Source organism: Pinus tabuliformis, chromosome X, assembly GCF_031772625.1.
Source record: "Pinus tabuliformis cultivar Carrire ecotype Pingquan chromosome X, CPIR1, whole genome shotgun sequence".
In the NCBI taxonomy this organism is placed as follows: domain Eukaryota; kingdom Viridiplantae; phylum Streptophyta; class Pinopsida; order Pinales; family Pinaceae; genus Pinus; species Pinus tabuliformis.
The window spans coordinates 1,145,635,180-1,145,649,223 of NC_142308.1; the positions used below are offsets into that span (position 1 = coordinate 1,145,635,180).

Here is a 14,044-nt window from a genome sequence, read left to right on the forward strand (position 1 = left end):
CTTAACATTTTCTTGACATACCTGATAGTTTGTAGCATGGAATAGGGACAAAGTTTAATGATCCATTAAAAAAAAAAAAAAAAGAGAAAAAAAAACCACTAGATCTTCTTCCAACAGTCAAGCTCCACATGAAGACTCCCTGAGACCAAATGTTAAGATCTTGACAATTACGAGGGGGGGTTTAATGAATATTATGCAGTATGATCACCATTTCCAACTCTTTACCTTTCTTTCAATTAATAGATCATTCAATGATTAGAAACACAATATACAACACATAACATATTAGTAGCAACTAACACATACATAGATGAACCATGAGAGAAGAAACACAAAAAATTGAAGTACATAAACAATCATCAACACATGCAAACCAGATATTAGGTAGAAACTCTTTTAGGAGAAAAATATCCAAAATCTTTTATTCTATTTATTATTATTATGATATAATATTTTGTTAGATCATCCACTAGCACCCAAAAGTGTGCAAGAACTAATGTGCGATATGCGAGTACCGACTCGCTCCAAGCCACAACCTGATGGAAACCACCACTTCCACAACTACTCACAGACACTCATCTCCCGGAGGTGCAAACCCCCAATAAGGTGTAGGAACCCACATCCTTGGAAGCACCCATTCCCAAGTGGTTTTGTACATACTTATTTGGTGGAAGCTCTGACCCCTAAATACTTTCTAAGGCCATGAACTGAAGGAAACCACTACTCCTTATACCAGCAAGCCGCCACTTTCCACTTAAGGCCCCAACCTTCTAACCATTGTGGACAACCTTTCATATATTTTTATACCGGGCCTATGAATCTCTACTCAAAACATTGTGGACCACATTTCATCTATTTTCATACTTGATCCACCAAATCTATCCTCTCAACTGAATACATAAATATATGTTGACCCAACACACTCAGCAGTACTCAACAACATTGTCTATTCATCCATAGCATCAAACACTAGAAGTGACATATACATAATCAAATCAACAATACTATATCCAAATTAAAGAATAATAACTCTATGATCACACATCGACGAAAAATACATGACATTTATAATAATACGTAATTTATGCTCTGCAAAATATCCTCACACATAGCCAACACCTTCTACTCATCAAATCAACTAAACAGTAGAAATATACTAACAACAACATAAAAAACAACCTGGCTAATTTTGTAGCCATAAAAAATAAGTGGCAACACAAACCATTTTAAGCTCACATAGTAATGATCTAACAATAAAACAATATCACAACTCATGTTGTAAGACAAAAAATTAATACAACCATTCAACGTGCATGCTCAAAACAACAATTTTGTAGCTATTCACATGAGCAACAATACAAGACCACTTGGAACTTTGATCTATGATCTCTATCATCAACAATAAATCTAACTAGTATAGTACTCACCACACTCTATCCATAACCAGTACAACAACAACAAAATATTCAGAATTACAATACATATATTGATCCAATGATCTCAATTATACAACATCTTTTTGTTAAAACATCATTTTATAACAACTATATTATAGGTGTATATATTCAACTCTAAATCGTATAGAAACCAACCTAAAGTACATCCACATCATAACAATTTGAACTAATTTCCCAATTTACAAATCAGACCAAATTCATGCCCAATAATAACCTTCCACTTCATTTTTGAAAAGAAAATCAAATAATTATTTGGGACTAAATCAAATTGAATCCTTGACTCCAAATACCCTTGGCAAATGCATTAGGAAAATCCTGTGGTTTTTTTGTGTGCACACATAGGATCATGAATTCTTCACCTACAAGCATTTGTGCGGAAACATAGAGGGAATCTAGATTAGATTTTTGCATCCATATAAAGGAAATTTATCACAAATTATGCAATTTTATGCAGGCAAGAAGAGGCAAGCTAGAGAAGAAGTTGTTATGCTTCGAAAACTCAAATTTCTTCACCAAGAACTACAAACACTACTTCAAAACTTTCACAAGAATCATGTCAAAGACCTATAAAACCAAAAATGCCTCAAATATTGATCATATCATCATGTACAAATACTCCTACATGTTGACATCAATGCCCATCACAGAACTGACATCAATGACAACAACATGCTTCCAACAAGTAATACAAGAAATGAATGCACAAATGACTATAAGTAAGGATAATTTGAGGGCAACGCTGGATAGAAAAAATAGCTATGTTGAAACTCATATGATCAATTGGAGATATGAGGTTAGATAAAAAGTATTACTAAGAGTAAAGCCTCAAAATATTTGAATCAAGTTTTGAAAGGAAGTGACACTGTCTCCACAATTTGTTGTACCATTCCAACTTATGGAGAAGAAGGGGACAATAGATTATCAACTTGCATTACCTACATCATTAACACACCTTCATGATCTACTTCCTGTCTTTGTCTTATGCCATTTCATTTTCAACCCATCACATCTTGTTGAATTTTGTTTGTAGTTGACAAAAGAGGGGACAAAGATGTTACAACCAGTTACTTGGGGGGATACATAGGCTATACATCATCATTTCTAATTTATGTTTTTAAATTTTCGATGAAGTTAAATTTAGGAAGGTGTATCTGTAGTTCCCTTCATTGACATGATTTAAGATATACATTTTTATTTACTTTGAATTCTAAAATAGAAACTATGACATACACCTTATTCTTTAAGCACATTAAACACTGATGATTCTATTATTATTTCATGTGATAATATTCAATGCCAAAACAATGATGATCTCTTCTTATGATAATATTGTTCACAATTTCCATATAATAACATAATTCATTTCCTTCCTAATAAAATATCTCTTAGTAAAATCATATTACATATCATTTTTATTGATTTTTTTGCACTTTAATGTTTCTAATAATTATAAATAGGCTAACTTGTAGTCTATATGAGCATGCTAACCCAAATCCCTATGGAATCTATCACTTTGGCTTTCAACAATCGATTTGCATAGATTTTTCTCAATGTTATTTTCCCTCATTTTTTTTAGAGTAATGGTAATAGTTACAATTGATACACCTGATGTTGATTTTCCCTCATGGAAATTACTATCGTAGATTACAACCTGCAATGTTCGTGGCTCACAATGAAGATTTCCTTTGGTAATTAATGAAGGTCTTAACTCTTTGGCTCTCCCCATAAGAACATGTGAAACTGATTGGCTACAACATTGCTAGCTTTGATATGTTCTACTATTTTGACTCTAATAATACTACGAAGAATAAAGAAGTAAACCATTCAGCTATAGTAGTTAACACACAAACAATACCACATAATAGCACATGATAGAGATGCAACTCGAAATTTTGAAGTTCTTGAATTAATTTAGAATGGAAGAATGAGAAATCCTCTGGAAGGGTCTTAGAATGTTAATAATGGTAAAATATAATTTTATCTCTCACATGCATGACTAATTCTTTCTAAATTTATACTCTGCATAATCTAGCCAAAACTGTGAGCAATATGGGACTAATTATGTTCAATTCTCTGATATCATAATCAAATTTAACATTCATTACTAGGTTTTCATTGCAATGTTGAACACACTAAAAAAGCTCAAAATAAAACATACAATACTACACAATAGAACGATAACTCACAAATTCAAAATGTAATTTCTTGATAGTGGATAAATAAATGGACACTATAATATCCCTCAGTGACTGTAATGTGTTTTTTTTTCTTTGTTAAAACTAAGTTATGGAGGAAAGCCATGAACTACATTGAAATTATTATGTGAATAAATACTTTTATTAAAAAATAAATAAATGGGTTTGAAAGTACTTGGGAATGAAACACTTGAGTATGAGATTTTTGCCAAATAAAGAAAACAAACAAAATCTCATTAGTAAATGAGATTAAGATAAATCTTCCATGATAAAGATTATAGATAAGTTTTGATGGATAGGAGATAAAATCCATTAAATCTCTTAGCTGGGGAAAGATGCTAAGCCTAGAAAAAAACATAAAGCACCACGGGAGAGAAAAGCGGGCTTTAAAAAAAAGCCTAGACTAGTGGTGTAGAAAACCACAAAAGTGGGACGTTGCTGAAAGAAAAATTGATCATGTAAGAAAAGGTATAAAACACCTATTTAAGGGATCATTGGGGTTTTTCATTCCTTGGCAATTGATCTCGGCTCAACGGGAACTGGTAGATCATTTCATAGTCGAGAGGCTAGTGTTTCATCTCAAGTGCATTTTCAGCAGCAAACTTAGTTAGGCGATATTTTTACAGCTTATTTTTAGTACGTTACAATCATTATTCATGTTTATTTTGATTAAATTATCTGGATACAATTAAAGTGTATTTATTCTAGGATGAAAGGCAGAAAGGCAATTAGATTTTACAAAAAAGAAAAAAAATAAATTTAATAATAATTAAAATAAAATAAAATAAAACCATGTTTATTTTAACACAAATTATATGAAAAGTAATGGTTGACTGAAGAGAACATATTTAGCGAGAGAAATGTTAGGCAATAAGTATTTTATACAAATATTTTGAGAATTGAGATAGGATGAGTGCAAGAAAATTGATGGTGAATGATAGTAAAGGATGTAGTTTCAGTTCATTTAGTTTGATGTTTAGAAAGATTCTATAAATGTTCCAATGGTGGAACAAATTCTACCAAAAAAAAATGAATATGCAAGAATGATAGGAGGTTAGGTGAGAATATAATTTGGAGTCCTTATGAGTATTTTCTACCACATCTAGGTTGCGTTAATTTTGGTAATCGCTTAAATTATTGACATTGGTTAGAAATATTGGGGAATTGGATTATCGTTATACTGGTAATCGCACTAGGAAGCACCAATAGTCGTATTATAGGATTAATCAGGTTCCGAGGTTGGCCATACTACCAACTTAAATTGGTATGGAAATAACCATCTTTCAAGGCTATGAATATGGCCTGAACTATAAATATAGCCAATACATAGGTTGCTTGTGAGTAAGGAGATGAGGGAATGCAAATCGCATGCCTATAGAATTAATTATTATAAAATAAGGGATTGAAGTAAGAAAATACGATCTACTGATCATAGAGCAAAATGCATAGAGAATTACATAATATGAGCAAACAATAGTGTTATATTCCAGAAAAATGAGTAAGTATTAAATTAAGTTGGAATCACAAGAGGTTTCTCTCATTTAGTATTCGTAGTGTATATGATTATTATGACTTGCCGAGCAGTGTATATAAACTATGGAAGTATTAGGTGAAAGAAGAAGCATCAGTTACTAAATTCGGCAAGAAAAAACTAGTAAACTACCAATGCAAAATAATTATAGAGTCGGAAACAAAAAATGCCATGCTCTTTATATATATGCTAGAATATAAATCAGTAACAAAAAAAAATTATTGCTAACATCCATTGTCGTGGCAGAAACCAGGACTTAAACGAAATGGATAGATTATAGGACAGGGGTTAACCTTGTAACGAATACATAGGAATCTTTTCACCTCTGAGGTGAAGTATTTAGATGAATGACCAAATGAATTTATGAAATTAAGAGTTCCTTATCTCTTAACAAAAAAAAATATTATCCAATTTTTGCAAACAGAAGACTAGTACGAGAAAATTAATTGCTGGTCACAAAATAACAAGCTCGCAAAGTTAAACCAATTCATTACGAATATATATATAATAGAAAAAGAGGTAATTATATCAAAAACTACATTGTGTGAACTACCATATCAAGGACGCATTGAACATTAGAAATTATAGGATAATGTTAACTTGAAAAAGAGCCTTCGGTAATCATTTAAAGAATTAAAAGATACATTTAATTATATGTACTCATTGAAATTGTTATACCTTTACCCTTACAAAAAATTGAGTATATATATATATATCAAAATGTCATAGACCATGACAGTCACTGTACAGGGAATTACAACAAAGTATACATGCCTTTTAGACATATGAAATATAAATGACTTAAGGGCTTCTCTAGCTCCAAACAATTACATGAAATCACACCCTAAGTGTGCGACAATTACAACTACAAATTTTATTCATACTCTCGCAGAAAGGAGAGATTCCTTAAGAAGGAAAATATATATAGTGACTGATTCATACTCTCGCAGAAAGGAGAGATTCCTTAAGAAGGAAAATATATATAGTGACTGAACCAACAAAACTAATTATTTTCCCATCTAATTCCCTGTTTTAATTTTATGGCGAGTTGAAATGCGCTTCTAGGATGCATTTAGGGACATATTATGAATTCTATCTCAGGGGTATAAAAACTAAACTAAGTAGTAAAATGAGTTTTGTAAGATCAAGAATATGTGTTTGGATAAGGTCCATATGAGTTGTCCTTCTAATGAATGCTCATCATTCTATTTGGAAAAATGTGTCAAGGCTATCTCATGTAATAGAATACTTTCTAAGGGTTTTGATATTACATTTCATGAGATGGGCTCCGTGTTTTAGCGAAAGACATTTTCTTGTGATCTTGTTAACAATTAACTGTGATGAGATACGATGGGTTGAATTATGGTCTTGGGATTGAGTTGTCTTACAGATTTTCTTAAAATCATCCAAAAGGTTTCTAATCATATAATTACTCGTTTCTATATTTTTTTTATTTTTTTAATGCTTATACTTCTTCTTACAATAGTTACACTCTTAGATTTTAGCAAAGAAAAAACTAATTGGAATTTGGATGCATCAAACCTTAATTCAAGGTATTCTTTGATACTTTTATAGTATTGGTAATGAATAGTACATTTGGATAGCTTAAATTCAAGTAATCGTATACCACTTTCTTCCACCTAAAAGCATTTTGGATTTTTTTGTTTCACAATGTCTAATCTAGGTAACCGTGATGGACCTGATTTATTGAACTCTTTACTTACTTGTTGTGGAATTACGTGACTTGAAGGGGAATGAATGTTTTCAGTGATGGTTTTTGAAATCTATCATCTTTTAATAAGATTTTGAATCATAGAAATTTCTTCACAAAGAAGTTGTGCACCAATAACCTTTGTAATTTCATCCATACTATAATCTACTCCAAGAAAATCCATCATCATGCAATCAACCTCAATAATATCTTCTAATGCGTATTCATTGGAGGTTCATTTATTGTGTTGGAAGTTGGATTATCCTTTTCTATAAAATTTCATTTTTCCATGCCCACCCCAATCATTTATTTTTCTTCAATGAACTTTTCTATGGGAATTTTTCTCTTTTGGGATTTTATTTTATCGCTATGATGGTTCCCAAAGTGTAAATGGATTGTAATCACAAGGAGACAACAACTATCTTTGAACCATAAATAAACATATAACTTTTCTTCCAATTATAAAAATTGTCCTCAAAATTATGCAAGAATACAAATAATGTCTCCCAGTATTACAAAAAGGTATAGGAATTATCTTCCAATTTCATAGAAATATAAAAAAATTCCTTCCAATTACAAAATAAAACAAAAATTATTTTCCAATTACTCAAAAGACAATACGTATCTTCGAATTACTAAAATTTCCCACTAATTATATACAAATTGTCTCTTAGTTACACAATAAGACAAAAATGTGATTACCAATAACACTTATTTCCAATTACACAAAAACCTTTACCAAGTGTTAATTGATGGGACCAGCCCATTAACTTATGGATTAAAGTTAATTAAACAGTGATTAATATTTTGGATCAGGTCAAATTAATCATATTTAACATTAAACAGTTGATTAGCGCAGATATTTTTTGGTTTTGGATTGATGGCGTAGTTATTGTTGGTACGTTGGTAAGTGAGAGGGGACACTTGTCCTTGCCTCGGCCTTCACCCTCCGTGCTTCGACTATACTCCTCCTTATCGCTTTTCACTTGTCACTTTGGTGCTTGGTTTTTGCTCTGCTCATAGTGAGGGTTTGTTCGCAACTGTGCCAAGTTTCGTAATGGTGCCTTGTTCGCACCTGGTTATGGATTCCTCTACCTGGTTTATTACTCTTCTCTATGGACACTGCTATTTCTATTATTCTCTTGACATTCTCTGTATATATTACTCTGGTTGCATTTCTGGTTAATCTGCTGTTAACTCTCTGTGGGTTTTAGGTTACAGTCACAACAGACCTTTGTGCTCGGCTTCGACTGGTACTGGCAAGGTAAGTCCTTTCCTTCCTTGCTATAGTTATTTACTCAGTTTTACTGTGGTACTAAGGGTGGCTGCTCCTTGTGAGCAGGGCTCCCTCTTATGGCTACAACCCAGTTTCAAATTCGTTCTGCCAGTGCTTTCTATCCTTCTGGTAAGTTAAGTTATCGATTTTACTTGCACTGCTCGTCACTAGTCCTCACAACATGTTTTTGGAACGCAAACACTAATGTGTCTTGTTGTCCCCTTTGCAGGTTGGGATTGGCTCCAGATTGAGTCCCTGCTCAGATTTCTATCAATGAAACCGGTAGGGTCATTCTCTGTTATAGTCCTTTTGTTTGTAGACTTCCTTCTTCGAATCCTTCACTGGTGTAGTATGCTATTAGGTTAGGAATTGAGAGATTTGGTTTCTCTATTTGTTATATAGCATCCAACGACCTTTGGGTTTAGGTTGTAAATAATTTCTTCCTTCCGAAAGTACTGTAGCCATTCAGGGTTTCAAACCCTAGCTTCGCTGTTTGTTTTTCCTGAAGAGGAAATCGTTCCACTTTGCTATTGCTGGTCTTACTCACTTTACAATTTTATTTCTTTCTATATGCCAAAATTAAATTATCTATAAAGGAAAAAGAGATATTCAGTTACACATGGCTTACCTCTGTCATAAATGCATTCCACAGTGTTTGAATTTGCTGGCTCACTTCTATGGTTGTTTCTTGCGCCGTGTGTCTGGAACTTGTATTGTTTTTGGGAATACGTTATTAGTTCTCCGGTTAATGCAATGTTTCTTATTGTCATCATTCGAAGTTAAGAACTATGTCTTTATCTGTTAGAAAAGATTTTTGGAAATAAAGAAACACATTTCTTTGTATAATTGTCATACACAGTAATTAGTGGGAAAAGAAAAAAATAAAACGAAAGATTGCTTGTCACAGATGGACTTAGATGCTCAGGTTTTTGATAATTATTTACTTTTGTATTCTATTCCTGTTCTGGTGTATCGAACCTTTTACAAAATTTAGTACATTTGCTTTTGTATTGTTACGATACAGTTACTCAAACTGTTTGCAGTTGTTTCTTCAATTACACAGTTAACCATTTTGTTGTTTGAGTTTTCTTGCTCTGTGGAATACATAGATGATATGATGTTTTTTTAAAGGAAAACAACTGTAAAATAAATAAAGTAAAACCAACAGTGTGGCTGTAACCACCTACATCTAACTGTGGTGTTCCTAAATATCCCTTAACTAAATATGAAATAAAAACAAGTCCCTAAACACTGTTTCAATCAACAAACATATATAAAACCAAATTATGATGAACCTATCCTCCCTAGCTGAGACCGAACACCCGGTCATGGTACCATCAGCTGGATGCTCTTGCATCAGGCTCCTGGGGTAAGAAGAATTCATGACTCGGGTCTATGAGCTTCTCAATTGAATAGCCTACCTACTGTATTTGTTTGGCATTAAGCCATGAACTGTCCTCAATGGGACGGTTCTTCCACTTGACTAGATACTGTAGGTATTCCTTTTGCCGAGTTCACTTGGCCACCTGAGTGTTGAGGATCCTCTCAATCTCAAGGGGCTGAGCTGAAGGCATTTGTCTCATCCAGGTCTCACTCCCTTCCTCTGTGTCCCGTGTAGGCCATGCTGTATTGTCTTCCTCAGGATTGGAAATATATGGAAACAAGTCTACCACATTGAAGATGGGCTTATGCCTATTCTGGTGGAAGCTGTAATTCATAAGCATTGGCTGAAAATTTTCGAAGAATTTTGTAGGGGTCAATCTTTTTGTACTTCTGTTTGTTGTATGCACCTCTAGGAAAACATTGCCCAAATGCGTGAGGACTTCATCCCCCACATTCAACTGTACCTCTCACCGTTTCAGATCTACCCACTGCTTATACTTTTGATTGTTGTCCTGTAACTTCATCTTTACATGCTCGAGTAGGTCATTCATTGCTTTGGCGAAATCTTCCCCATCAGCACTCCGTCTTTCCTGTTGTCCTAGATCTCGTAACTCATGCACCCCGCGAGGATGCATGCCATATAAGATCTGAAAAGGACTATACGTTGTGCTACGATTGGGTGAGTCATTGTAAGAAAACTCTGCCTGGGCAAGTACACGATCCCACATTCGTGAATTCTCCCTGATCAAACTTCGTAGTAGGTTCCCTAAGCTCCTGTTTACCACCTCTATTTGCCTGTCGGTCTGCGGGTGATAAGCAGAGCTGAAACTTAATTGTGTGTTCATCTTCTTCCACAAGGTGCACCAGAAGTGCCCTGTAAATTTCATGTCCCTTTCGGAAATAATGGACTTAGGCAGGCCGTGTAGCTTGACAATCTCTGTGAAAAATAAGTGGGCCACGCGAGTGGCATCGCTGGTTTCTTTACAAGGGATGAAATATGCCATTTTTGAGAACCGGTCTACTACTACCATCATAGAATCATAACCCCGCTACATCCTTGGTAGACCCAAGACAAAGTCCAAACTGACTGAGTCCCACAGTCTACTTGGAATGGGCAATGGTGTGTAAAGTCCCATATTCTGACTGTGTCCTTTCGCCATCTGACACACTTTACATCTAGTCATAAATCTTTTCACATCCCTTCGCATTCTTGGCCAATAATAAAAATGGCTGAGCTGATCTAATGTTTTGTCTATGTCGAAATGCCCTTTTAGACCTCCACTGTGCTTCTCCTGAATGATATTCTCTCTCATCGAACAATCGGGAATGCATAGTTGTGCTCCTTTAAACAATAGCTTCTCCTGTAAATTATAGTCCAACCATGGACTATTGTTTCTCAGCAAAGGATTCTGATAGGCTTCATAAGCCTCTTTGAAATCTGCGTCGGTCTGATACAAGTCTTTCAAATGCTCAAAGCCCAACACTTGTATTGTACTCTCCTGCAAGAGCAAAGCTCTTTTGCTCAATGCATCTGCCACCTTGCTGCCCTGCTCGCTAATGTGTTTCAACACAAAAGTGAAACTCTGTAAATATTCGACCCACTTAGCATGCTTTTGATTCAACGTATGTTGTTGCATCACATATTGCAGCGCAGAATTATCAGAAAATAAAACAAACTCACTCCCCAGTAGATAGTGTCTCCAATTCTTCAGTGCTTGGACGACAGCATAAAATTCTTTGTCATAAGATGAATACTTCTGCCTGCTCTCATTAAACTTCTCACTGAAAAACGCAATAGGTTTGTCTTCTTGGCTAAGTACAGCTCCAATGGTTGTACTACTTGCATCACAGCGAACCTGAAAAAGCTTGTTAAAATCTGGCAATATCAGGATTGGTCTTTCTGTGATCTTCTTCTTCAGTAGCTGAAAGCTTTTCTTTGCTGCCTCAGTCCAACGAAAAGGCTGACTTGCCTTTTTTATAGTGTCCAACATAGGTGTGCATATCTCTTTGAAATTCCTTATAAATTTGCGATAAAAACTTGCCAACCCATGAAAACTACGTACCTCAAATAGACTTGTTGGGGATGGCCTATTAATGATTGTTGCAATCTTCTCTGGGTCTATCTTCAACTCATTCTCTGCAATCACAAAACCCAGATAAACTAGTTCTATTTGAAGAAAAGTACATTTTTTAAGATTTATCAGCAGCTTATTCTGCTACAATTTTTCCGACACACTTTGAACATGTCGAAAGTGTTCCTCCTTAGTCTTGCTGAAAAGTAATATATGATCAAGATACACTATCACAAACTTTCCAATGAACTCTTTCAACATTTCATTCATTAGTACCATAAAGGTACTAGGGGAATTACTTAATCTGAATGGCATTACCAGCCACTCATATAGCCCTTCATTGGTCTTGAAGGTTGTCTTCCACTCATCCCCTTCCCTGATTTGAATCTGAGGATAACCACTCTTCAGATCAATCTTCGAGAAGTATGTTGCCCCACTCAGGCAGTCCATCCTATCGTCCATCCATGGCAGTGGAAATTTGTAGCTAATGGTAATCTTTTTGATGGCCCTCGAATCTGTGCACATTTGCCATTCTCCTCCTTTCTTCGGAGCGAGAACTGTTGGAACTGTGCAGGGGCTCAAACTCTCCCTTATCAGCCCTTTATCTAGCAATTCTTGCACTTATTTTCTGATTTCCTTGTTATATTTGGGGCTCATCCGGTATGCTGCCTTGTTTGGTAGACTTGCTCCAGGTATAAAGTCAATATGATGACTTATACTTCTCTTAGGAGGAAATTTATCTGGTAAATCGTCCACTACAATATCGTTGAATTCCTGCAGCATTTTCTGAATTTTTATAGGCAAATTAGACACTTCTGTGTGTAACAGCACTGTTTTTTCCCTTCTCACAATAGCATAGTTCACTTCACTATCTTCAATATGCTTCAAAAACTGTTTTCCACCCATTAGTAACACTTTCGTCCCGCTTGTTTCTGCTGCTTCCTCCTCCTTGATGGGCATAAGCATGTGCTTAATCCCATCTTTGACAAACTTATAACAGTTTGTCTTCCCATCATGCACTACCTTCCAGTCATACTGCCATGGCCTCCCTAGTAGTATATGACATACATCCATTGGCATAATATCAAGAACAACCTTGTCCTTATACTTGCCAATATGGAACTCAACTTCACACTGTTCATCAACCAACAGCTGATGGCCTTTCTGCAACCACGATACCTTGTAAGGAGTGGGGTGCTTTAGCCACTTCAAACCCAACTTCTCTACCATCTCTGTGGCAACCAGATTATCCATGCTACCACTATTGATAATCAACGTGCAGCATTTTTCATGTGACTTACAAACTGTCTAGAATAATAACTTCCTTTGAGTTTGTTCAGCTGTCTCCTTGGCTAGTTTCAACAATACTTTATTCAGAACTAAGGCTTCCCCTATTTCCAGCACACTTTCTACTTCCTAGGGTGGTGCCTCTGTTTCCTCTATCTATGCAACATATGCTCCTCTTTGACCAGCTTGTTCCGCTTTAGGACACTAAAAAGAACTATGCCCCCACTTGTGGCACATGTAGCACTGATAGGTAGCTCCTCTGCCTCGGGCATTTCCTCTTCCTCTTTGATATGGCCTTCCACCTCTAGTGCTATCTCTTTTTTCTTCTATTCTTGAAGTCTTGGAACTGCTGCCCTCTTCACTATTACTGGAAGTTCGTCCTCTACCATAGGACTGTCCTCTTTCTCTGCCAGTTCCCCGTCCTCTCCTAGCATTCTGTTTTCTGGTGATCTTCTCCTTTACCTTCATGGCACTCTGGTAGGCTTCCTCTATATTTTTTGGGGAAAGAATGCTTATCTCATCTAATATTTCTAGTCTCAAACCATTTACATACCTTGTTATTTTTTCCGGGTGTCCTCCATGTAACCGACTCTTAAATTTACCCGGTAGAATTCTTTAGTATATTCTCTCACTGTCATCCCTTTTTGCCTCAAATTTTGCACTTGCCGATGTAGTGTAATCTGGTAGTACTTGGGCAAAGATTTTCCCTTCAAGTTGGCCACCATTCTTGGCCATTTCTTTATTGGCAACTTATTCATCCTTCTTCTTTCTACTTGGACACTGTCCCACCACAAGGTTGCGTGTCATTTCAGCTTTGTTGCAGTGAACTTAACTCTCTGATCTTCACTGACCTCTTCACACTCGAAATATTTGTCCAATTTGTTGATCCAGTCCAACAGAACTTCTGTGGATAGGCTGCCATCGTAATTTGGAATTTATGGTTTAGGCTTGCTGCTAGCCAATAGGACCAACCTCAACAATGTAATTTCCAGTCCTTCTTCATCTGATCCATTTGTCACAACTATTGCTTCTTTTTCGTTGCCATCTCCTACCTCTGGATCTGTTCCCCTTTCTACTTCAACTACCTCCAATCGGGCAGTAAGGATCCTAATTTCCTCCCGCAATCCTCCCT

At 35.5% G+C, this 14,044-nt stretch overlaps 1 pseudogene; it reads right to left on the reverse strand.

The window, feature by feature from the left end:
- Window positions 1–13,647, reverse strand: part of LOC149143928 (putative cellulose synthase A catalytic subunit 1 [UDP-forming]) — a 64,174-nt pseudogene extending 50,527 nt beyond the window's left edge.
- Between the last annotated feature and the right edge of the window lie 397 nt (window positions 13,648–14,044).